Consider the following 25,612-nt stretch of genomic DNA (forward strand, 5'->3'; position numbering starts at 1 on the left):
GCGTGTTTAGTAAATGACTGTTTCAGGGTTCCAAATGGGCCCCTAGCAGTCAGAAGATGTGAGTGGGACTCCGGGGGGCATTCCTCCTTCTCCTGGGGAGACACTTTTTAAAACAAAGCAGTGACCCGAATGCTCTCTAACAGCAGGAGCCCCTAGCAATGATCCTGCATTCCCTACATGCTGTCACTGCCATCACTGAGATGAAAACCATGTTGAAGGGAGCAGGAGATTCTTGACTTCAGAAACTTCCATTCTGCCCATCTTAAAGCAGCACTCGCTACAACAGCAGTTTAAGAATGGACCAGGTGGCAAAATCTCAGCATTTCCCACTCATTATCGATGGAAAAGATGAGCAGCTTTGCCATTTCTGGTCACAGACAACATGTCTTTGGATTGCACTGGCCCATTAGAACCCCTGCCACCGATTACCCCACCTAACGGGGCCAACAACTTTGGCTCCCCTCACAAAACTGTTATGAGCACTTTGAAACACTACTTGGCAATACCCACTAAAGCTAAATATACATATATATGTGTGTGTATGTGTATATATATCTATGTGTGTGTATATATACATACATGAATTATGAACAAAGGTGCTTTGAATACCTGTGTTCACTTTTTTGGTGGACTTAATGTACTCATTTCTGTTGGGTATATAGCCAGAGTGGAGATCCTGTGTCCTTCTTTTTATTTATTTATGTATGTACATATGTATGTTATTTTTAAAATTGTAATACAGTTGATTTACAATGATTCAGGTGTGCAGCAAAGTGATTCAGTTTATATATATATATATATACAGATATAAATTCTTTCTATATATACACATTGTATATAAATTCTTTCCACATATATATAAATATATATATAAATTTTCTTTTTCAGATTATTTTCCAGTATAGGTCACTACAAGATATTGAATATAATTCCCTGGGCTATACAATAGTCCTTGTTGTTCTGTTCTGTGACTTTCCATTGCCACTCTTGGTTATATACCCAACCGAAAACAGTTTATGGATCCAAAAAATGTAAAACGGTATTCAGAGAAGCTTTCTTTATAACAGTCCAGAACTAAAAACAATTCAAACGTCAATTAACGGGAGGAAGGATAAATAAGTGGTGGTATTTTCTAGCATTCCCATTAAAAGGAATCAGGCAGGACTTTTTGGAGAAATGGCTAATTCCAGGATAGGAGGAGGGAAGGTAAAAGATGAGCCTGGGACACCTTGTTATGCCAAAAAGTGAGGAAGTGTTAAAAATAAAAAACGAAGGGAGGCTTGCGAGAACACCAGAATCACAGCTAGCAGCTGGACAATCATCGACAGGAAGACACTGGAACTCACCAAAAGAGATACCCCACGTGCGAAGACAAAGGAGAAGCCACAATGAGATGGTAGGAGGGGCGCAATCACAGTAAAATAAAATCCTATAACTGCTGGGAGGGTGACTCACAGACTGGAGAACACTTACACCACAGAAGTGCACCCACTGGAGTGAAGGTTCTGAGCCCCACGTCAGGCTTCCCAACCTGGGGGTCTGGTAACGGGAGGAGGAATTCCTAGAGAATCAGACTTTGAAGGCTAGTGGGATTTGATTGCAGGACTTCGACAGGACCGGGGAAAACAGAGACTCCACTCTTGGAGGGCACACACAAAGTAGTGTGCGCATCGGGACCCAGGGGAAGGAGCAGTGACCCCAGGGGAGACTGAACCAGACCTACCTGCTAGTGTTGGAGGGTCTCCTGCAGAGGCAGAGGCTGACTGTGGCTCACGGTGGGGACTGTGGCTCACGGTGGGGACAAGAACACGGGCAGCAAAAGTTCTAGGAATTACTCCTCGGCATAAGCCCTCCCAGAGTCCGCCATTAGCCCCACCAAAGAGCCCAGGTAGGCTCCAGTGTTGGGTTGCCTCAGGCCAAGCAACCAACAGGGAGGGAACCCAGCCCCACCCATCAGCAGTCAAACGGATTAAAGTTTTACTGAGCTCTGCCCACCAGAGCAACAGCCAGCTCTACCAACCACCAGTGCCTCCCATCAGGAAACTTGCCTCTTGGATAGCCTCATCCACCAGAGGGAAGACAGCAGAAGCAACAAGAACTACAATCCAGCAGCCTGTGGAACAAAAACTACATTCACAGAAAGATAGACAAGATGAAAAGGCAGAGGTCTATGTACCAGATGAAGGAACAAGATAAAACCCCAGAAAAACAACTAAATGAAGTGCAGATAGGCAAACTTCCAGAAAAAGAATTCAGGATAATGATAGTGAAGATGATCCAGGACCTTGGAAAAAGAATCGAGGCAAAGATCGAGAAGATGCAAGAAATGTTTAACAAAGACCTAGAAGAATTAAAGAACAAACAGGGGCTTCCCTGGTGGCACAGTGGTTGAGAGTCCGCCTGCTGATGCAGGGGACGCGGGTTCGTGCCCCGGTCCGGGAGGATCCCACATGCTGCGGAGCGCCTGGGCCCGTGAGCCATGGCCGCTGAGCCTGCGCGTCCGGAGCCTGTGCTCCGCAACGGGAGAGGCCACAACGGTGAGGGGCCCGTGTACTTCAAAAAAAAAAAAAAAAAAAAAAAAATCGTTTAAAAAAAAAAGAACAAACAGAGATGAACAATACAATAACTGAAATGAAAAATACACTAGAAGGAATCAATAGCACAATAACTGAGGCAGAAGAACGGATAAGTGACCTGGAAGACAAAATGGTGAAATTCACTGCTGCGGAACAGAATAAAGAAAAAAGAATGAAAAGAAATGAAGACAGCCTAAGAGACCTCTGGGACAACATTAAATGCAACAATATTCACATTATAAGGGTCCCAGAAGGAGAAGAGAGAGAGAAAGGACCAGAGAAAGAATTTGAAGACATTATAATCAAAAACTTCCCTGGGCTTCCCTGGTGGTGCAGTGGTTGAGAGTCCGCTTGCCGATGCAGGGGACATGGGTTTGTGCCCCGGTCCAGGAAGATCCCACATGCCGCCGAGCGGCTGGGCCCGAGAGCCACGGACACTGAGTCTGCACGTCTGGAGCTTGTGCTCCGCAGTGGGAGAGGCCACAACAGTGAGAGGGCTGCGTACCGCAAAAAAAGAAAAAAAAAACAAACTTCCCTAACATGGGAAAGGAAATAGCCACCCAAGTCTAGGAAGCGCAGAGAGTTCCATACAGGATAAACCCAAGGAGAAATATGCCAAGACACATAGTAATCAAACTGGCAAAAATTAAAGACAAAGAAAAATTATTGAAAGCAGCAAGCGAAGAACGACAAATAACATACACGGGAACTCCCACAGGGTTAACAGCTGATTTCTCAGCACAAACTCTACAAGCCAGAAGGGAGTGGCATGATATACTTAAAGTGATGAAAGGGAAGAACCTACAACCAAGATTACTCTAGCCAGCAAGGATCTCACTCAGATTCGATGGAGAAATCAAAAGCTTTACAGACAAGCAAAAGCTGAGAGAATTCAGCACCACCAAACCACCTCTACAACAAATGCTAAAGGAACTTCTCTAAGTGGGAAACACAAGAGAAGAAAAGGACCTACAAAAACAAACCCAAAACATCAAGAAAATGGTCAAAGGAACATACACATCGATAATTGCCTTAAATGTGAATGGATTAAATGCTCCAACCAAAAGACACAGGCTTGCTGAATGCATACAAAAACAAGACCCATATATATGCTGTCTACAAGAGACCCACTTCAGACCTAGGGACACATATAGACTGAAAGTGAGGGGATGGAAAAGGATATTCCATGAAAATGGAAACCAAAAGAAAGCTGGAGTAGCAATAACTCATATCAGAAAAAAATAGACTTTAAAATAAGAATGTTACAAGAGACGAGGAAGGACACTACATAATGATCAAGGGATCAATCCAAGAAAAAGATATAACAATTATAAATATATATGCACCCAACGTAGGAGCACCTCAATACATAAGGCAACTGCTAACAGCTATAAAAGAGGAAATCGACAATAACACAATAATAGTGGGGGACTTTAACACCTCACTTACACCAATGGACAGATCATCCAAAATGAAAATAAATAAGGTAACACAAGCTTTAAATGACACAACAGACCAGATAGATTTAACTGATATTTATAGGACATTCCACCCAAAAACAGCAGATTACACTTTCTTCTCAAGTGCGCACGGAACATTCTCCAGGATAGATCACATCTTGGGTCACAAACCAATCCTCAGTAAATTTAAGAAAATTGAAATCATATCAAGCATCTTTTCTGACCACAACGCTATGAGATTAGAAATGAATTACATGGGAAAAAATGTAAAAAACACAAACACATGGAGGCTAAACAATATGTTACTAAATAACCAAGAAATCAAAAAATACCTAGAGTCAAATGAGAATGAAAACACGACGATCCAAAACCTATGGGATGCAGCAAAAGCAGTTCTAAGAGGGAAGTTTATAGCTATAGAAGCCTACATCAAGAAATAAGAAAAATCTCAAATGAACAATCTAACCTTACACCTAAAGGAACTAGAGAAAGAAGAACAAACAAAACCCAAAGTTAGCAGAAGGAAAGAAATCGTAAAGATCAGATAAGAAATAAATGAAAGAGAAACAAAGAAAACAATAGCAAAGATCAATAAAACTAAAAGCTGGTTCTTTGACAAGATAAACAAAATTGATAAACCATTAGCCAGACTCATCAAGAAAAAGAGGGAGAGGACTCAAATCAACAAAATTAGAAATGAAAAAGGAGAAGTTACAACAGACACCGCAGAAATACAAAGCATTCTAAGAGACTACTATAAACGACTCTATGCCAATAAAATGGACAACCTGGAAGAAATGAACAAATTCCTAGAAAGGTATAACCTTCCAAGACTGAACCAGGAAGAAAGAGAAAGATATGAACCGACCAATCACAAGTAATGAAATTGAAACTGTGATTAAAAATCTTCCAACAAACAAAAGTCCAGGACCAGATGGCTTCACAGGTGAATTCTATCAAACATTTAGAGAAGAGCTAACATCCATCCTTCTCAAACTCTTCTAAAAACTGCGGAGGAAGGAGCACTCCCAAACTCATTCTATGAGGCCACCATCACCCTGATACCAAAACCAGACAAAGATACTACAAAAAGAGAAAATTTTTACAGATCAATATCACTGATGAATATAGACGCAAAAATCCTCAACAAAATACTGGCAAACAGAATCCAACAACACATTAAAAGGATCATACACCACGATCAAGTGGGATTTATCCCAGGGATGCAAGGATTCTTCAATATATGCAAATCAATCAATGTGCTACACTGTATTAACAAACTGAAGAATGAAACCCATATGATCATCTCAATAGATGCAGAAAAAGCTTCCGACAAAATTCAGCACCCGTTTATGAGAAAAACTCTCCAGAAACTGGGCACAGAGGGAACCTACCTCAACATAATAAAGGCCATATATGACAAACCCACAGCAAACATCATTCTCAATAGTGAAAAACTGAAAGCATTTGCTCTAAGATCAGGAATGAGACAAGGATGCCCACTCTCACCACTATTATTCAACATAGTTTTGGAAGTCCTAGCCACGGCAATCAGAGAAGAAAAATAAATAAAAGGAATACGAATTGGAAAAGAAGAAGTAAAACTGTTTGCAGTTGACATGATACTATACATAGAGAACCCTGAAGATGCCACCAGAAAACTACTAGAGCTAATCAATGAATTGTGTAAAGTTGCAGGATACAAAATTAATGCACAGAAATCTCTTTCATTCCTATACACAAATGATGAAAAATCTGAAAGAGAAATGAAGGAAACACTCCCATTTAGCACTGCAACAAAAAGAATAAAATACCTAGGAATAAACCTACCTAGGAAGACAAAAGATCTGTATGCAGAAAACTCTAAGACACTGATGAAAGAAATTAAAGATGATACCAACAGATGGAGAGATGTACCATGTTCTTGGATTGGAAGAATCAATATTGTGAAAATGACTATACTACCCAAAGCAATCTACAGATTCAACACAATCCCTATCAAATTACCAATGGCATTTTTTACGGAACTAGAACAAAAGATCTTAAAATGTGTATAGAGACACAAAAGACCCCGAATAGCCAAAGTAGTCTTGAAGGAAAAAAAAAGGAGCTGGAGGAATCAGACTCCCTGACTTCAGACTATACTACAAAGCTACAGTAATCAAGACAATATGGTACTGGCACAAAAACAGAAACATAGATCAGTGGAACAAGATAGAAAGCCCAGAGATAAACCCATGCACCTATGGTCAACTAATCTATGACAAAGGAGGCAAGAATATACAATGGAGAAAAGACAGCCTCTTCAATAAGTGGTGCTGGGAAAACTGGACTGCTACATGTAAAAGAATGAAATTAGAACACTTCCTAACACCATACACAAAAATAAACTCAAAATGGACTCGAGACCTAAATGTAAGACCAGACACTATAAAACTCTTAGAGGAAAACATAGGAAGAACACTTTTTTTTTTTTCTCGGTACGCAGGCCTCTCACTGTTGTGGCCTCTCCCGCTGCGGAGCACAGGCTCCGGACGCGCAGGCTCAGCGGCCATGGCTCACGGGCCCAGCCGGAGCGGCACATGGGATCCTCCCGGACTGGGGCACGAACCCATATCCCCTGCAGCGGCAGGCGGACTCTCAACCACTGTGCCACCAGGGAAGCCCGGAAGAACACTTTTTGACATAAATCACGGCAAGATCTTTTTTGATCCACCTCCTAGAGTAATGGAAATGAAAGCAAAAATAAACAAATGGGACCTAATGAAACTTCAAAGCTTTTGCTCAGCAAAGGAAACCATAAACAAGACAAAAAGACAACCCTCAGAGTGGGAGAAAATATTTGCAAACGAATCAACGGACAAAGGATTAATCTCCAGTCTCCAAAATATACAAACAGCTCATGCAGCTCAATATTAAAGAAACAAACAACCCAATCCAAAAATGGGCAGAAGACCTAAATAGACATTTCTCCAAAGAAGACATACAGATGGCCAAGAAGCACATGAAAAGCTGCTCAACATCACTAATTATTAGAGAAATGCAAATCAAAACTACAATGAGGTTCACCTCACACCAGTTAGAATGGGCATCATCAGAAAATCTACAAACAACAAATTCTGGAGAGGGTGTGGAGAAAAGGGAACCCTCTTGCTCTGTTGGTGGGAATGTAAATTGATACAGACACCATGGAGAACAGTATGGAGGTGCCTTAAAAAACCAAAAATAGAATTACCATATGATCCAGCAATCCCACTACTGGGCATATACTCAGAGAAAACGACAGTTCAAAAAGACACATGCACCCGTGTTCACTGCAGCACTCTTTACCATAACCAGGTCATGGAAGCAACCTAAATGCCCATCGACAGACAAATGGATAAAGAAGATGTGGTACATATATACAATGGAATATTACTCAGCCATAAAAAGGAACGATATTGGGTCATTTTTTGAGACGTGGATGGATCTAGAGACTATCATACACCGTGAAGTAAGTCAGAAAGAGACTAACAAAAATTGTATATTAATGCATATATGTGGAACCTAGAAAAATGGTTCAGATGAACCGGTTTGCAGGGCAGAAATTGAGATACAGATGTAGAGAACAAACGTATGGACACCAAGCGGGGAAAGCTGCAGGGGGGTGGTGGTGGGGGTGGTGTGATGAATTGGGCAATTGGGATTGACATGTATACACTGATGTGTATAAAATGGATGACTAATCAGAATTTGCTGTATAAAAAAATAAATAAAATAAAATACAACAACAACAAAAAGATGTTAAAAAAATAAATAAATAAATGCCCCTGGTAACCATTAAAAAAAAAAAAACACAGAAAACAAAAATGAAGGGGGGTTCGTTTTCAGAATACAGGACCCAACTTCAAAGGGATCCCACCAGCCAAAGCTGAGCGATTCGAGCATTCAGACAGTACTGATTTATAAACCACTGAGCAAACCAGAATTCATGAATCCATACTGATAACAGACAAAAATACCAGCAAATAAATGGGGGAGAAGCGTGGGCCCTTGTACATAACAGGCTGGAGTGTGCGTGCAGGAGGAGTGCTGGATTTGGAAGATCATCGTTTTGTAACCACTGTAGGTAAAGACTGGTTCATGCAAGACACAAAATATGCTAAATTTAGGGGGTAAAATTTGACTGGGGAGCAGGATATCTGCATGGTGTTGTTAAGTGGTTCCCCACATATCGCTTATTATCTATAAGAGAAAATTTAGTAACTATACAGTGGAATAATCAGACAACACTCTGACCACCTCCATCACGGACGAGGTGCCACTGACACCATGTCCCTCCAGATGGGATTCCCTAAGCAGGACACACTACCACCTACGGAGTCTTTCAGTCAAAAACACATACCCTGAATGGATTCAGGAGGAAAGACCAGACGAACCCCAAATGAGGAATATTCTATTAAGAAGAAAAGGGATTGTATTTTTAAAAAGAAATTCAGTATCATAAAAGACAAAGACTGAGTGAATGTTCTAGACTAAAGGATATTAAGGAACCACAGCAACTATATACAATACCTGATCCTGGACTGGAACCTGCACTGTAATGAAAATAAATGCTACAAAGGATAAATTTTCCTCAAATGCAAAAATTGGGACATGGGCTAACTCATAAATGTATTATGCTAAATATACTGTGGTTAACTGATAATTAGGATAATGTCAGAGAAGATCCTTATTCTTGGGAAATACACACGGAAGTATATGGTAGTAAATGGCCAAGATGGATGCAACTCGCTCTCAAATGGTTCAGAAATACACTGCGCGCACGTGTGTGTGTGTGTGTGTGTGTGTGTGTGTGTGTGTGTGTGTACACAAGAGAGGGCAAATGATAAACCAAACGGGTAAAATGTTAACAATAGGTGAATCTAGGTAAATACTTTATGGGTATTGTTTTTTCCATTTTTGCAACTTTTCAATAAGTTTGAATTTATTTCCAAATAAAAAGTTTCTTAAAAATTGTAGTATAGTTATGTGATGCAAAGGTTTTCAATTCCAGGGGAAATTACTGGGGGTAGGGGATGCTACTAGTGTCTAGTGTGTAGAGACCAGAGAGATGCTGCTAAACACACTATAATGCACAGGACAGTCCCCACAACAAAGAATTATCCAGCCCCAAATGTCAATAATACCCCAGTTGAGAAACCATGCTATACTGGAATACTACACAACGAGAATGAATAACTACATGGACAGCATGGATGAATCTCATAGAAAACGCTGAGAGACACAAAAGAGTACAGGCAGTACGATTCCATTTACGTGAAGCTCAAGAACAGGCTAAGGCTGTCTGTGGTGACAGAGGTCAGAAGAGTGGGAGGGGCACAGGGAAATGTCCAGGGTGCAGGAAATGTTCTCTACCTAGAGCTGGGTGATGATTATAAAAGGATGCACATGTAAAAATGCCTTGAGGTGCAGTTTAAATATTTGTTTGCTTTACCTTATGTAGGTTATAACTCAATAAAACGGTGTAAAAATAATGCAGTGTTCTCGTTAAAGAGCTCAATTTAAACGTTGGATATGTCTACAAAGAAACTATTCTGCCCAACATCATACTTTCCAGTCACTTCTTTTTTTTTAAATTTCATTACTGGGATAACTGGCAGGGTAAGAGGAGTGGAGTTCTCTGACTCCTGCTTTCCCAGCTGCTTATCTGTGACATACACATCATAAAAGCTGATTTACAACAGCTAATCACTTCCAGAACCTCCCCAAGCTGAAGGCGGAGCGGAGAGGATAGCAACACAAGATGATGAATGACTAGCCTGGGCAGATAAACTCTAGTAAGGAAGGAAAAAAAATCCTTCAAAAATCACACAGAGAAACAAAAGCTACATGGGTGGGAGCGATGATCTCTGCGGGGCTTTTGGAATTAGGGTCAGGGTAAATAATCTAGCAAATACTATACATTCCCAAACATGCTGTTTTCCTGAACCCGTCTTTTATAAGCCCCAAAGTCATGCATTTCTGAGAATGTCCTGTGTGTGAATACATTCATATTCAATGAGGAAGTAAACGTGAGGAAGGAGAGCTTCCACTCTGCTGGGAGGTGATGATGCCCTATTGAACTGTACTTCTGCCTCCTGGGAAATCTCAGGATACCCTTCAGCATCTCCAATCCCCACAAAAGAAAAGTCCTCTGGCAAGAACTAGAGAGCCCTGTTGCTCAAGCTCAGAGTCCACTATCAGTTTTACTTAAACGTAAGCTGGGAGATGTGCGGGTAGGATTGGAAAGGCCACCGGCTCACTCCAGACACGAGAAATGTGTATGTTCTCATTTATTAACTCAGAGTCCCCTTCAGGGGCTTCTTACACGCGGGCCATGCACAAAATGGCCAGTGTTGCCCAGAGATGAGCCATAATTGTGTGCCTGCCTGTACACAGAGCGGCTCTGTGCTTAATTTCACTACTGGTCAAATCCAGAAACCTTCTGCAGATGTCAAAGTCTCTCCAAGATGGTGGACTAAATGCTCCTCCCTGGCTGACTCTGCTTTAGTCGCGCTTACACACACCAGCAAGTTCGTAGCAGCCCCTTATGGAAAACTCTCCCCTTTGCGTGGCTGCCTTCTTTGGATCACTAAGGACCTCACGTAAATACCACCTCTTCCATGGTGCCTGCCCTGATTGTTCTTTCTCAAGGAGCAAAGTTGTCCCCCACCCCCAAATAGTCACTCTGTCGCACCTGACCCTTGTTTAAAGACCCCACTCTGACTTATTTTCTTAAATTTAAGTTGGTAGCCAAATGGATGCCCTCCGGGAGCAGGGATCTTGCCCCCCCCTGTTTACCACACTGGAACTAGCAGTGCTGGGCATCCTGCTGGTGGAGTTAAGGTGAATGAATCCTCACGCTGCCCACAGCTAGGAAAACGCAACCACCCTCTGACCTGGAGCAGGCCAGGACTTGAAAGATTACCCGATTGCAATTTGGATGAGGGCATGCCAATCATCAGGAACCAAAAAACCCACGGTCACACGAATCAGTCTCATTGTCTCTGGCCGTTCATTACACGGCCCACCACCTGGGGCTTCTCCAATATTAGAGGAACGTGTGGTTTATAGTTGGCCCCTCAAACTGCAAAAATATTTTGTCTTATTGATCACACTGCTGGAGATCTGTTTAAATGAGCAGCTTCCACGTCCCCAAGATGGACCTATACTATCCCAGCTCACATCTCACCCTGAGAAACTCTCCTTCCCTCTCTAACTCACTCTGAGCAGAACTGAAAGGTGACTTGGGGCAACTTCTGAACCTCTTGAGATGCGTGTGTAAAATGGGCCTAACAATAGTACCTGAGTTCAAAAGCTTTAGTGATGATTGGCTGAGAAAATACATACCTTTCGTTTTTATTTCATTTATTTTTTTGGCCATGCTGCGCGGCATGCAGGATCTTAGTTCCCTGACCAGGGACCGAACCTGTGCCCCCTGCAGTGGAAGCACAGAGTTTTAACCACTGGAGCGCCAGGGAAGTCCCACCTTACGTCTTGAAGCCTCATCACAACTACTGTAAATCTGGGTAGTTTTGATTTCCTCTCCATCTCCTTGGCGAGCCTATACGCTCCAAGAGGGCAGGAGCTGGCTCCTGCTGGCTAGCCCCGATCTCAGTAGCTGGTACTCGATGCATGGGAAGGAAGTAAGCAAGGCCTAGGAGTCCCCAGTGAAAGAGAGCATGCTCCAAGAAATTTACACCCAGCCAACTGTAAAGACAAACAAATACTTGCTGAAGGCGTGATTGTATGAAGGAACGAACCCGAGACGAGCCACACAGGACCAGACACATCATGATGTTCACTGAAGATGAGCCACTAAAATAATGATAAAAATAATTTGTGCCTCTAAACTGCAGCTGGGGCTGACTTCTCTACCCAGAGGAAATGCAACTCTCCGTTCCACTTGTCTGTGTCGCATGAGACTCAGTGTCAAAACACTGCAAACCAATATAGTCTAACCAAATGGGGTTCTCAACGCCACTCTGCTCTTCTGCAATGAATGAACTTTACTTTTCTCGCTGCCCAAGCCATAATGTGTGTGTGTGTGTGTGTGTGTGTGTGTGTGTGTGTGTGTGTGTGTGAACGAGCACAGCTGTGGTATGGGAGGTGGAAACTGCACACTAAGTTCTCCAGAGAGCTCTGGCAGAAGCCCATCGTCTGACCCCGCACTTAACACTGGCATCTTCAGGGCCCCAACACATTCTGGAGAGCCTGGCAGAAGTTCCCACCGGGCAGCACGAGACACAGATGCCAGGTCGCTTTCCTCTCCAGTGGAACTCCGTCTTATTAATAGACAGAGAGGGTTTTCTCCTCTTCTAATACAGCAGGCTTTGTGAGAGGCGCTGGATGGTGACCGTGGAGATAAACGCCTTGATTTATCCTTATCCCTGGGGTCGGTGTGGCCAGGAGCGACAGAAATGTCCACATGCCGCAGGGGCTGGGGGTTTCCCTCAGGTGCCCCAACAAGGAGACGTCAGTATCGAATTTAGCCTGTGGTTCCCCGTGGTTAAACTGTCAACCCGAAAATGCAGCCAGGGCGCTTTAAACAACACTCCAGCGTTTCTGTCCAAGCAATGCCTCCTCACTGCAAATAGGAGGTCTCAACAGAAGCCAGTGACAGTGAGAAAAATCACTACCTTCAAAGAATGCTCTGGGTCTGATGGAAGAGAAGGGCAATCTTTGCGGGGCTCCCTCCCTCTATTCTAAGAGCAGAAGGTATTCGCTCAAGCCAGAGAGAAGAAAATGCAGACTTAAACGTACTGGCATCTCTTTCTGTTCCTCACTTATTGCCCTTTCTAGCCCTACTCCACCCCTGCGAAAACAAACAAAAAAACCAAACCAAAACAAAAAAAACCACAACTGGCGTAGGCAGAGAACTGTGTTTCTGCCAACTTGAAAGATGCAATTCAGTAAAAGAAAGAATATCTACTCACTTTTTGCCCTCTATACATTTACAACCCATACTGATGATTTAGTAAGGTCTTCCCAATATTTTTTTTTTTCTGAAGCAGAGACATGAAGAAAAAGGAATTGTTTAGAATAGGGGTTTGCAAACGATGGCCCATGGGCCGAATCCAGCTCGCTATGTACTTATTTTTGTAAATAAAGTTTTATTGGAACACAACTCCATCTATTTGCATGCTGTTTATGGCTGCTTCCTTGCTATAATGGGAGAAGTGAGTCACTGTGACAGAGACTGCATGACTTGCAAAGCGTATAATATTTACTATCTGGCACTTTCTAGAAACAGTTTCAACCTCTGGTTTAGAACGTGAATGTGAACGTGAAGCTGTATCAAGTCTGAGCATCACCAAAAGTCAAGGGCTCTACCCAGGCTAACTGTCTGAGACCATAAAAAATATCTTTGGGGTACCAGCTGACTTAAATGCATGTGGGTAGTCTGCTCAGGTCCCTTGGGATCGTTTTTTCCCAACTAAGTCGACTGATTTCATCAACACCCTGAACTTCAAATTGGCAACAGCTGCAGAGAACCTGACATCTAGGCAGTGGAGTTTAACCACCACCACATGTTCCTTGGTGACAGGGCACAGACCGGTTTGAACAGAGTACAACAGGGAAGGCTCAGGGAGTGGGGATGGTGAGAAGGGGAGAGGGAGAAGGAAAGGAAGGGGAGAGATTATGAACAAACTCAAAATCCCTTGCTCTTCAAAGCGTGACCTGTGGACCAGGGGCAACGGGCAGCCGATCCAGACTTGCAGAATCTGAATCTGCATTTGCACAAGATCCTCTGGTGATTCACACACGCTTGAGGATTAGAGGAACACTGCCGGACTTGTGATAGAGCTTCAAGGGCAATCTTCTCTGCAACTAAAGGTGCTTCTAAACCAGGAAAGCCCGTACCCTCAGAGACACTAAATCCAGGGATTTCAACCTCGGTAGTATCTGCATCTTGGGCAGGATAATTCTTTGTGCTGGAAGCTGTCCTGTGCATTGTAGGAAGTTTAGTAACATCCCTGGCCTCTCCCCACTAGGAGCCAGTAACACCCTCCCCCTCCCATTTGTGACAACTCAAACCGTCTCCAGACAACGCCAAATATCGCCAGGGGAACAAAGGCAGCCTGACAGAGAACCGCTGCTCTAACAGTTTCAGTCCTGGAGCTGCTGATCGAAGACAAAGGAGAACTTGTTCCTGACCCTCCGAGGGCAACAGTGGTTAAGCCTAGCACTAGCCAGGGCAGACGCACCCTCTTTCTAGAGAAGGATGAATGTGTTCCCCTAGGCTGGGTGTGGCCAGTCTCCCAAATCGGGGGAACTGCAAAGTTGTTTTCTCTCTGAACTTTTCTCAACAAACCCACTCCTGGCAGCCCGTCCTTCCCGCAGTGGGTTTCAGAAGTTCCCTGGGCTTCAGTCTTTTGCTGCCTTACTTCCCTCCCCCATTTGAAGCTTCTGAGATCTCGAGCCCTTGAGGCAGCTTTCTTTCTTCCTTCCTTCCTCTGGTCACCAGCCTGTCTAGCGCGTCCCAAGTGACCAGCAGGTCATAAGTGCTCGCAGGCACGCGTCTGCCGTCTGCTCCTGTGGCACCAGGGGGAGTGGTGCCAGATGTGTGAAACAATTTCCTTCACCAGCTGCTATGGGGGAGGGGAGGCTGGAGGGGAGGTGGGAGCGGGCACGTCTGCCTACCCCCTTAACCCCACCTCGGCCTGCCAGCCCCCTTCAGGGAAGGGCCACTGCCCCATCCCTGACACACCGTGAGACTGGCCCAAACGGAAGACCAGCTGGTTCCAGAGAGGGCCATGACTAATTCTGGTTTCCCCGACGGCAGAGGTTTTGTTTCTTTAGCAGCTCTGTGGTAGGAAGGTGCCTCTGAACCGGCGTGGTTGGGAAGTGACAAGCATTACCATAGGACTAAAGGTGCATCGCTGACAGACCTCACAGACCTGGTACAGTCACAAGAACGAGCCTGATCAGGATCAACACGGGTTTGGACTGGAGGTCTCTTGCCGTCCACCTGCTGACCTGCTCACTAACTTCCTGATAAACTTACCCCAGTAACAGACGGACGTGTGAGAGGTAGCAAAGAAGGAAGCCAGGAAGCAGCATATTTGGAAACACGTGGGGTCAGGTTTCACTATGCCTCAGCTCCCTGGGGGACTGTGGCTGTGTTATCACCAAGCCCATTGCTAAGTGAAAGGACGCGCAAAAAATTCAAACCGCCTGAAGATGATTTGCTGGCATCTGCTCTGCGCTCACACTGACCCCGAGCTGCTTTCCAGGACCTGTTAGCCCAAGTCAACAAGCAGGCCACACTGGAGTATTTGCTCAGGAAACACTTGATTCCATGGGACAGAAGTGAAACAGCTCCCCCATGGTAGGGAGCGGGCAGCCAGGGACCAGAGACCCACTTGGTCTCTTCAAAAGGGCTTTTGACGAAGCCCTGCCATTGCCAGGCACTGTGAGTACAAGTGTGAACAAGGCCCCGTCGGGCAGCGCCTCACGAGGTTATTCCACCGTACAGGGAGAACACATGACTGACTCACACCATTACAGCTACTACACAGTCATCAGGAGACAGGGAAGAAACACGACGCTAAGATGGAGAATACAGTAAGTCCCCTCCGTACGAACCTTCAAGTTGCGAACTTTCAAAGATGCGAACGTGCACTCACATGTCCAACCACGTAAGTTACTTCACGTGTCTGGCGTACGTGGTCACGTGCGTGCATCCTCTACAAGTGGTTGTGCTTTTGTGTACTTTACTGTACAGTACTGTAGAGAGTACAGTAGTACAGTATTTTTATTTTAAGCCCAGGATGTCCAGAAGCAAGCGTAAAAGCAGCGGTATATGGCCCACTGTGTTAGTTGGGTACCGAGGCTCACTTTGTTGGACTTATGGACAGACTCGACTTACGAACGCGCCCTCAGAACTGAACTCGTTCGTGTGTAGGGGACTTACGGTAAAAGGCTGGTGCTCCCTAGACAGAGTGTTGGCGAAGAACCCTGTGTTGGTGCTAATTAGGCTGAGACACAGAGGATGCGAAGGAGCCAGTCAAACCAAGAGGGTGGGGAGGAAGTATTTTAGGCAGAGGGAATGAGAACATTTTGTACCAGAGAAAATTCCAGGTGCTCTAAGAAGTGACACAAGTGCAGTGTGACTGGAGCACAGAGAGCAAGAGGAGAGCAGCAGGGGTGAGGCCAGGAAGGTGAGCAGAGGAGCCAGAGGGAGCTTCATCTAGGTCAACAAGGGTTTGAGACCATCCTGCCCGTGCTTGTAGGCAGCACTGATAAAGCACCTGCGAGGAGCACAGGGCAGCAGGGGAGGGGGCTGGCTTTCGCCATCACCCTCCAGTCCTTTCCCTTACAGCTGTGCCTCCCCAGGAGAGACCCTGGACAGCTCTGTGCCTCAGTTCCCTGAGCTGTAAAATGGGAATGATAGTAGAATCTACCTCATTAGTGTGAAGGTGAGTATTAAGTGTGCTAACACAAAAAGTGCTTAGAACAGTGCTGGTGCAGAGAAATCGGATGGTATGTTCTCAATGTCATCCACCCCGTATTTGTCACTTTTAGAGCATTTTTCTGCATATTGTCATAGAGCAAGTTGCTAAGAATTGTTATGCAATTTTTCAAGTGGGTAACAGAGAGATGGAATGATTTGCCTACGATCTCAGAGCAGCTACTTCAGAACTCTTCTCCGACCTCTTGCCTTTTATTTCTGTGAGTAAAAGGAATATGTCAGGAGTGTTCTTACACAGAGGAGGGACACGGGCACAGAGAAAGAAAGATCCAGCGACACATCCAAACTTTGAACCAGCAGCAGCAAGTCAAAGAAATCCTTTTCCTTAATGGGTAGTTTTCTACAGTATAAATATGAATTACTGCTACTTGCAACAGCACGGATGGACCTCATCAAGGAAAAGATGCCACACCCAAAGAATACACATAGTATGATTCCATTTATAGAAAATTAAAAGCTCACCCACGCTGCTGTTAAGTCAGGACAGTGCTTACTTCGGAGAGGAGGGAGGGGTGGCGGGGGGGGAGGACGCTAAGGGAGCTGCTGCGGCATTGGTCACGGGCTACGGCTTGACCCTGGAAGTTGCGCCCTGGGTGTGACGATTCCCTGAGCTGCCACCGATGATGTTTGTTACACATCTATTAAAAATTTATAAAGAGTACCACCAAGAGAGGCAAGCATGTACTCAAGACAATTTAAAAGGTGACTATGTGTAATTCATCCCCTTCATCACGAGCCTGTCTGGTACACTAGACTTACATGACTAGTACACATGGGTCAGACTGGCAGCTAATACTAGGCTTTGTTGGGTCTGAAGGGTTAAATTTTCTTCTTTCTTATTTTCCCTTTTTAACTGGAAGGCGCAGGGAACTGCAACACCTTCATCCCTAGGCAAATGCACACATTCATGAAACCTGCCTGTTCACAGCCTCTCTTCCCCGCTCAGCGTACGCACTTCCCACCAGTGCTGGCCAGCTTGATAAGGGAGCGCAGGAGTTTGGATGAAAGTGGTTTATAGATTTAAGAGACAGTATACAATGTACCCTTTTACACTTGGCATTCTTGCTTCTCAAGTTCCCTAGCTGGGCATTGATAAAGTACCATTCTTGGCATAGAAGTTCATGATACCATGTATGACACAGCCAATTACTGAACTGACTGCTAGGTGGATGAAAGGATACAACGAAGAACAGGTAGATGGGGTGGCTTTTAAATGGATGGGCAGATGGTACGAAGGATGGATAGAAGGGTGGGGATGGAAAAAAGGAAAGATGGATGAATAAATCAATGAATGGATGCAAAATGACGCATGTACAGAAAGAAAGACATGGTTTTGGGTTCTTAAAAACCAAGGTCTTATAAATTCATGCTAAAGAATAAAGGTCTTAGGTAAGAATTAACAAGTAATCGTTACTGCTCCATTATTAATTCCGATTTAAGACAGTTTCCATTGGCGCCTCCATCTTTAGAGAGGAAGGCAGTGGTACCTGCAGATGAGGAACTGAAAACAGAAAAAAAGATGAGCAACTTGCCCAAAGTCGGGGATAACGATGGGAGTTAGTGATGGAGGCAGGGACTGAATGAGGCCTCCGGACATTCAAAGGCAGCTTCTTCTCAAACTTTAGCAGCCATGCAAGCCACCCAGGGATCATCTTAAAATGAAAATTTGGATCTACTGCGTTTGGAGTTGCGTCCAAGATTCTGACTGTCTAACAAGGAGATGCTGATGTGGTTGGTCCACAGAACACACTTGGCACAGCAAAGGTCTGGGGTGCTTTCTATTACCTCATGATTTTAGAAAGAAAGCCTGGCATCCCTTGTTTCTCATTAACACATCTAGGAAGGTGTGTGTCAAACAGACCTGTATCTGAGCACGTAAGGCCCCCAGAGCTCTGGCCAGGGAGCCAGGGGACCCATAGAAAGAGGGAGAGGAAGCAGGCCTTGCTCTATCCTGTCCCTCCCTCTCTTCTCATCAACAGAAACAAAGCTGGCACCAATCTATTGCCCTGATCCTTAGAAGAGAGCCACTAAAGCCAGGAGTGGGTTCTTGGAAAGCAAAAGACACTGAACCCGGCCATGGGTATTTCCTTTCTTGTTCTCCATCTTCAATTCCTGTGTCAGCCAGTCTGTGTCCTTCACCTGACTTCCTGAGGGAACTTGGGCTTGACCTGGCTCGCCCTCCACACAGATGGAAAAAGTAGCTGTTTACCTGGGAGGGGCTGGGAATCCAGAGTCCTCCCAGGCCCTCAAATTTCTCCCCTCCCACCTTGCCAACCTGACACGGAGCCATCCTGAGAATCAAGGAAGTTTTTGCAAAGTATCCTCTCTGGAGTATGCTGAAGAATATTTGTGGGCAAATAAGTCTGGGAATTTCTGAAGGTCTTCTCAAAACCTTTAACTGGCTTAAGGGCAGTAGGAATTTTCGGAAAGGAGATAGAAAAATGCATTGTTTTCCATACTTAGACAATAGAACACCTTGCCAGCCTGGCTCCACCCTGACTCAAAAGGACAGGTTCTGGGAAATACTGGCTTACCAACACTGACTCCTGTTAAACTCCAAACATATCTGCTTACCATTTCTATCCCTGCACTGTAACAGTGCCATGCCCAGCAAAACTGGAGCCTGAGGCAAAAGGAAAAAGTCAGTAAAACTGACCCTATCTTTATTTACAAATTTTATGTTTTGTTAATCATGAATCTTTGCATGAATTTTGATTCTTAAAATACGGCACTAAAATAGTGCTTATCTCGATCGCGGAGCTTTTAGCGCTCCTGATTTGCCTCACCCGAGTCTTGGCCCTGCAGACAGGCCACTCTCCTTTCACCTCAGTCAAATCTTTAATTTTCATTTGTGAAATTCCATGGATTGTATATTTATTATGAACTGTGTTTACCAGGGCAAAGGAAAAAGTCACTGGTCTGGAAAGCAAAGGAACTGGAGTCCAGTCCCAACTCTGCTGCAAAGACCAGCAGGATCCTGAATAAATCCCTTCTCCTCTCTGAACCTCAGCTCTTCTTCTGAACCTCCACCAGAGATTCTCCGAGCTTCTCCCAGCGGAGAGTCTGTGATTTATTTTCTGAGGTGGTTCAAAAGGCTTTTTTTAAGTTGAGACACAATTGCCAGGGATCCTTAGTTTCAGGTGTATAACATAATGGTTCAATATTTGTGTACATTGTGAAATGATCACTACGATAAGCCTAGTTAACATTCATCATCATACCTAGTAACTTTCTTTTTTCTTGTGACGAGAAGGCTTAAGATCTACTCTCTTAGCAACGTGCAAATGCACAATACAGTGTTATTAACTAGAGTCACCCTGCTGTACATTATAACCCCAACGCTTATTTTGTTTCTAACTGGAAGTTTGTACCTTTTGATCCCCTTCACCCAGTTCTGTGAGAGTCTGTGATTTTGATTCCATGATCCGAGAGAGATACCGCCCATAATCAGATCAGGATGAATTATTGGATAGGTACCACAGCAGCACCGGATCCCCAAGGGAATGGTGCCTAGGAGAGGTAAGTTCTGATCAAGGGGGTAAAAGGGAAGTAAGAAGAGCTATTGGGGTGCTGCCAGAGAGGTTAGAATTGAAAATACTTAGGTGGTTCCTGAACAGTCAGGAAACATTTAGGGCTGTAGCTTTTTGGTAGAAAGAAAAGAAAAAGAGAACTAGAAACCTAAACCTAAGATTTGTGTATTTTGTCATCTTTCATCAGTCTAACCCTACTACCAGTCCTCAAACGGATCATGTGGTACCTGTTAGCCTGGCCCTACCCCCAGAAAGTCCTAACTGAGCGGACAGGGCTCACTTTAAAACAGAGTGTGGGCCTGGTACCACCTGTGTAAGAATCATCTGGGGGGCTTCTCCCAGATCTACTGCCTCAGAACTTCTAAGAGCGAGGCTCAAGAATCTGCATTTTCAACAAGTTCTTCAGCTAATTTTGATGCCTTTAAAATTAAAAAACCCACTGCTTTGAAGTCATATGAGTGTGAATAAATAAACAACAGGTCCCCAGCAGCAGCTCCCCTCACTTGCCAGCAACCTTGGAATTCAGAGTGTGAAAAGCTGCCTGTTATGTCCCTCTGCCTCACCAGCACCGAGCAAGGGGCAAGGATTCTCTGATCCGCCAAGCCCTGGGCCACTGTCAGATGCAGAATTTCCAGGACAAGTTGTGTTACCTTTCCCGCCAGATCCCGGCTGCTGATGACTGATGACTTAATTCCCCAACCCTTGACACTAAGTGTGGTCCTTGTGCCAACCCAGCCAGGGTAGATGGCAACCCAGCTCCCCTGGAAACTGTTCAGATGGCTGGTACCCGAGAAACCCATTAGGATGCTGGAGACTAGTAGAGAGCGAGGGATTTTACTTGGTCTGCCTCCAGCTCTTGGGCCATCAGAGCAGTTCTCTGTGCTCTGAGCACTGAAAACCTGCAAATGTCAGAGCAAGTGGGTGACCACACGGGGCGTGATGTACAGCCCCTGTCCTCATGAAGGATTTGGTCCTACCAAGTGACCATCTCAGAGTCCCTAGTCTTTTGATGGAAGTGCAAAGTTATACAACCAAAAGAGGGCAATTTGGTAGCATCTACAGAACTTGCAATGTGCATATTCCTGGATCCAGAAATCCCACTTCTGGGAATTTATGCTCTGGGAAAACTTGAACAAACACACGAATGTAAGTAAAAAGATATTCACCAGAACATAAATTGTAACAATAAAACAACTGTAAAAAATCCAAGTGTCCAGCAACAGGGGATGTCTTAAAAGGATGATACTATAATCATACAATGAAATATTATATAGGTTCAGATGCGTTAGAGCTACAAAGACCAACAAGTATACTGTTAGGTAAAACAACAACAACAAATTGCATAACAGTGTGATGACTTTTTTGTTTGTAATTAAATACCTGTCAGTGTATGCCCAGAGATAAATACCAAAGGAGTATTCACCTAATGGTGGTGGAGAGTAGAACTTACGGGACAATTTCAACTTATACCATACACATTTCTGTAGTTTTGTAGTTTTGAAAAAAAGAATTTTGTTTGTAATTAGAGAAGCTAATAAAATTACATGGAAAAACTTAGAAGCCTACCCCCTTCCACCTTAGCCTACCTCCCAGGACAGCTAGAAGCCAGGCTCTTTCTCTGGGGCTGAAACAAAGCTGGGGACAAGGATATTACACACAAGCCTATCATTTCTGGGACACTGTGAGAAGTGACAAGAAAATAAGTTCCTTCCTGAATCTTGTGCTAAGTTATTGACAGCTGTTTGCAACCAAAAATATCTGGAGCTCATACGTGAGGCATGAGAAACCACGGTAGGTGGTTTCAGATCTCAAACCATCCCATCTCCACCCACACTCGACCTCAAAGTTCTGAACCCAAGCGAAGGACGTTCTGCCTTTGTAGCTGGTTTTAGGTATGAGCCCCAAGGACACTAACCTGTGGTCATCACTACTGGCCAAACGATGCTGGATGAGGCAGTCTGCTCACAAAGGCTGTGGACACTGGCTGCCTCTCATGAGCCGTGGGATCTTGGGGAAATCTCGTAATCTCTCTAAGCCTCTGTTTTCTCATCTGTAAAATGGAGGCTCATTCAGGCAGCATCGTATTTCAGGAATGCCTACCGTGGCTCAGAGATTTACCAAACGCCTGCTGTGTCAGACGGTACTTCAGCTGCCGAGGCAACAGCAGCAAAACCAAACCACATGAAGCCTCCGCCTTCATGCAGCTTCCTTTTCACTAGCGGAGGATGACAATGAACAAACCAAGCAATAAAATATATACTATGTCGGGCTTCCCTGGTGGTGCAGTGGTTGAGAGTCCGCCTGCCGATGCAGGGGACGTGGGTTCGTGCCCCGGTCCGGGAAGATCCCACATGCCGCGGAGCGGCTGGGCCCGTGAGCCATGGCCGCTGAGCCTGCGAGTCCGGAGCCTGTGCTCCTCAACGGGAGAGGCCACAGCAGTGAGAGGCCCGCGCACCGAAAAAAAAAAAAAAAAAAAAAAAAAAAGAAAGAAAATACATACTATGTCAAATGGTGCTAAGTGCTACAGAGAAAAACAAGGCAGGGGAGAGGTAAGCGGAGGACTTTTGAGGAAGACGCACCAGGGAACAAGAACAGACCCTGCCCTTACATAGTGAGTTGACGCATGTGATGCTCTAGGCATAGCCCTCATTTCACAGAAACTACTCAATAATTAATGCCATTACTACCACGACTACTATTCCCACCACCACTGTCCACCTGACCTCCCTGCCCCACCTCTGTGGCCTGTCCTCCGTCAGTTTTTCTCCACTGAGCATCTCACACGAGGTGCCCTTCTGGATATCGACCGTGAGCAACGCGTGGTGCTCCGCAACTGTACATATCCAACCTCATTCAATCCTCAGCAACCCCCGAAGAGTGCGTATGGTTATTTTCATTCTTCAGAAGAGGAATCTGAGGCTCAGAGAAGTTGGCGGGGGCCGAGCTCAGTCACCCAGAGCACACAGGGAGTGCTCAAGCCCGGGTTAGCCTGACTGAAGCCTTAAGCTCTCAACCGCGGACGTCTTCTGCTTCCCAATCCCAAAAGCCAGATCCTACCTGCCCGGCTCAGCACAGGCAATGCCCTCCCTTCCTGATGCCCTGGCAGCGCTGCCCACGTGCCCTGTGGTGCTGTCCGAGTCACATCAAGGCCAGGATGCTGACGATAACCCAGACGCTGCAATCCTGGAATCCTGACCTGCTTTCTCTCTCTCGGTCCCGTTTTGTGCTCTGGGGTCTCCCAATCAAACTCAGAATGAGGGCCGCAGACACCAACTGAAGTGGAACCTCAACAAAGAAGAGAGGTGCTGGTGGTGGAAGAGGAAGAGGAGATACAGGAGAAAGGGGAACAGGAAGGGCTGGCGTGGTCTGAGACCACCCACCTGCTTTCTCCACGTCTGGAGCCACTGAGTTCCTGAAGCTGGTCCAGCACATAGACGAACTCCTCCACAGGCGAAAAGAAACTAGGAAGACAGATGCAAACCTCTGCTGCTAACATGGTGAAGTGATTTTGACAAAGTCAAACCTGGGGATTATCAAAGTGGGGAGTGGAGTGGCTGTGCTTTCCCCAACCAGGGGAGAGTTAGAGGGTGAGGGAGGGGCATGGGCACTTTAAAAAGCATAATCAATACTCTAACACCATATTAACCATTATTTTCATAGGACAAACTAAGGAGAGGTAGCTTGGCAGTTTAGGGCTATGGCAGAGATTCTCAGCCTTGGCGCTTCTGACATTGGGGGTCAGGTGATTCTCTCTGGCGGGGGTGAGGCTGTGTACACTGTGGGATGTTGAGTAGCATCCCTGGTCTCTACCCACGAGATGCCAGCAGCATCCCACCCTCTCCTCTGACAACTCAAAATGGGTCCAGACATTGACAAATGTCCCCATCGAGAACCATGGGGATTATGGTTAAAAGTACAGGACACAAGCGTTGGGACCCTGGTTCAGGCCACTTGCTGCCTTATGGTCCTGAACACGTGACTCCACACGTGCGAGACTTGGATTCCTTATCTGTGACATAGAGATGACACTACACGTATGCTTCACAGCGTTATCACAAAGATTAACCAAGGAACGTCTAAATGAGTAGTTAACATAGTGTCCCACTTAAAAGGCTTCCCAGATGTTAGCTCTATTTATGACAGTAGATCTTGGTTGCCTTGGGGATGTACAGAGGATAGTCCTCTGAACAAGAGAGAAGGAGTGCAAAGAATCAGAAACCGGGGTGAGGTGGGGTGTAAAAGTCTCAGGTTTATTTTGTTAAAAAGAGGGCATGCCTCATTTAAAACAAAACATGAGATACAGTGGTCTGAACCACTGCTACTGAAAGCAAGTTGCAGAGGACTGTGGTTCTACCACAGCAAAGAGAAGCAGTGCGCAAGAAGAAGAGGGGGGACCCACCGGGCTCAGCCGGTCGCCCTGATCTTGCAACAGCAGCTGCTGAGGTTGTTTGCGCTGAGCCTGGGCTGGCGCCCTGGCTGCTGTGAGGTAGCATATGGGCTGGACAGCTGTGAGGAAGGGAAGCAAACGAAGAAAGGGCAAGGAAGATGATTTTTCGAGGTGCCTGTGGCAATCGGGGGACCCTGCCCACTGGCTGATGTCTCTCTGGAGAACCCTTCCCATCAGAGAAAAACCTGAGCTTTGGGTCAACTCCCTTTTGTCGGCCAAGATTAAGGGCTGATGTCAGTCCCCATGAGTCCCCTCTTCTTTCTAGGGCTTTTATTTTACGGAGAGAAATGTATGAAATGGTGGTGAAAAGTATCGCCTGGGAAACCTGCTCTAATCCCCACTCATCTCGTCACTAGCAGTGTGACCTTGAACTCTCTGATCTTTAGTTTCCTCATCTCCAAGACCGGGATCATAGCTAGAATTGTTGTTGTTGTTTATCGGGGTTCACTTGGCTTTCCCAGGTCAGTCCTTGGTTATTATAGAATCAAAATGCACATGTCCTGGGAATCTTTCACATCTCTGCTGATGAAAACCACAGACGTTTTTGAGTGTTTACTATGATCCAGGAATTGTATTAAGGGCTTTCTCATTTAATCCTCTGAAAGGTTTGTTATAGGTGAGGAAATTCAGACTCAAAGAGTTTAGGTAATTTGTCCAAGGTTACAGAACTAACAGTCCAAGCTGAGAACTCAATAGGGGCCTATCTGACCCTTGAGACCATCACCTAATGGCAATTTCTAGATGCTTCTGGGTTGGATTTGGCAGAGTGAAGATGTTACCAGAGAGCATTCTGTACTCTCAGAAATGAGAGCTCTCTCCCTTAGGATGTGCGCTACTTCGCAGACAGAGAGAAAACAGACCAGACGGGGACCCTAGAAGCAGAACCACCCATAAATCATCCCAGAAGCTGGAAATATACGCACCTGCTGAAAAATTTGGATTTGCCTTTAATACATTGCTTCTCAAGCTTGTCTGCCTGGTAGAATTACAGGGAGTCTTAAAACATCCTCTCGCCCAGGGCAAACCCCAGACCAGTTAAATTGACATCTTGTGTGTGTGTGTGGGGGGGGGGGGGGCCCAGGCATCTGTATTCTTTTATATTC

The 25,612-nt window shown here is 45.1% G+C and overlaps 1 protein-coding gene across 10 annotated transcripts in view; it reads right to left on the reverse strand.

Moving 5' to 3' along the window:
- The window catches only part of PRICKLE2 (prickle planar cell polarity protein 2), a 342,911-nt gene that overhangs the window by 6,620 nt on the left and 310,679 nt on the right, over positions 1-25,612 (reverse strand). The window lies entirely within an intron of this gene.

This window comes from Tursiops truncatus, chromosome 10 (genome assembly GCF_011762595.2).
Source record: "Tursiops truncatus isolate mTurTru1 chromosome 10, mTurTru1.mat.Y, whole genome shotgun sequence".
Classification (NCBI taxonomy): Eukaryota; Metazoa; Chordata; class Mammalia; order Artiodactyla; family Delphinidae; genus Tursiops; species Tursiops truncatus.